This window comes from Alligator sinensis, unplaced genomic scaffold, assembly GCF_000455745.1.
Source record: "Alligator sinensis unplaced genomic scaffold, ASM45574v1 scaffold389_1, whole genome shotgun sequence".
NCBI lineage: Eukaryota > Metazoa > Chordata > Crocodylia > Alligatoridae > Alligator > Alligator sinensis.
Window position 1 is genome coordinate 1,583,836 of NW_005841951.1, and position 1,712 is coordinate 1,585,547.

A 1,712-nucleotide genomic window follows, 5' to 3' on the forward strand; every position below is an offset into this window, starting at 1 on the left:
TACGATTTAACACGGTCTCGGGACAGTTCAGATTTCAAAACCTCGGTCTGTACACAAGTGGTTTCATGTCACCGTCGTTCTAAAAGCACCCTTGAGCAGAGAGACCTGGTGTAATAATCATAGAAAATTAGGGGTGGAAGGGACCTCAGGAGGTCATCCAGTCCAACCCCCCTGGACAAAGTAGGACCATTGAAAGAAGCAGTTTTTATCTAAAGCTCCCCACCTAGATCACCCCAGCCGAGGTTTGTCCAGTCAGGTCTTAAAAACCTCCAAGGACGGAGAGTCCACAACCTCTCTGGGTAACCTGTTCCAGTGCTTTACTACCCTCCTAGTGAGAATTTTTTTTCTAATATCTAACCTAAACTTCCCTTGCTGCAACTTGAGACCATTGCTCCTTGATCTGTCACCTGACACCACTGGAAGCAGCCTGGCTCTGGGGAGAGCAGTTATTTGGGCTGGAGGGCCACTTAACACATTTTGGTGAGCTGTTAGTGAGGGCAAAGAGGGAAGAGGGTGGCGGGAGTTGGGGACATACCAGTTGGTTCTATCCAGCCTGCCAGCTGCCACCGGGAACCTGAGGAGTGAGGGCTATATACTGTAGCACACTGCTCTGCTCCGCCATGGCTGGGGCTGGGCTAAGCTGTGCAGCGTGCAGATGACTCCTCCCCGCCCAGCTTCCTGCTGGCGCTGTGCAGTCCTGGCATAGCAGCTGTTGGCAGAGGGGCCTGTACGGGATGGGGTATGATGCACTGCACAGAGTAGCCATCCTCCCACTGACCTGGCATGATGAGCTGCTGCCACTATGCTACACAAAAAAAACTGGGGGCTGCTGCCCCAGGCTGAGCTCCCCTCATGGCTGGTATGGACTCATCTAGTAGCCACAGCGCATCATCATGGTGGCTGGGTGGGATGGCTACTTGGCATGCTGCATCACTCCCGGTCCTGACTGCCAGCAACCATGGTGCCAGGACTGCACAGCTGCAGCACCAATAGGAAGCTGGGTGGCTGTGGGGAGTGGAACAGTCTGCATGCTGACCGGCCTGGCCCCAGCTCTGGCAGAGCAGTACAGTGCAGGACGCAGCCCTTCCTACTCAGGCTTCTGGTGGTGGCTGGGGAACTGGATAGGATCAATTTGCAGGCCCGATATGGCCCACAGGCTGTATTTTGCCCACACCTGGTCTCTAGCTCCATCCTCTTTGGAACTGTCTATCAGGTAGTTGAAAGCTGCTATTAAAAAACCCCTAGTTCCCTCAGCCTCTCCTCATAAGTCATGTGGAGTAGAAGATACTCTATGTCATTGCATGATGAACATATCCAAGGAGGCGATACTTCCCCTCTATTGGGCGCTGGTCAGACCGCAGTTGGAGTACTGCATTCAATTTTGGGCGCCATGCTTCAAGAAAGATGTGGATAACATAGAGAGGGTCCAGAGAAGGGCCACTCATATGGTTAAGGGCTTGCAGGCCAAGCCCTATGAGGAAAGACTGGGGCACCTGGACCTCTTCAGCCTCCGCAAGAGAAGGTTGAGAGGCGACCTTGTGGCTGCCTATAAGTTCATCACGGAGGCACAGAAGGGAATTGGTGAGGCTTTACTCACCAAGGCACCCCCAGGGGTTACAAGAAATAATGGCCACAAGCTAGCAGAGAGCAGATTTAGATTAGACATTAGGAAGAACTTCTTCACAGTTAGAGTGGCCAAGGTCTGGAATGGG

At 53.0% G+C, this 1,712-nt stretch overlaps 1 protein-coding gene across 4 annotated transcripts in view; it reads left to right on the forward strand.

The window, feature by feature from the left end:
- Positions 1–1,712, forward strand: part of WDSUB1 (WD repeat, sterile alpha motif and U-box domain containing 1) — a 68,090-nt gene that overhangs the window by 771 nt on the left and 65,607 nt on the right. The window lies entirely within an intron of this gene.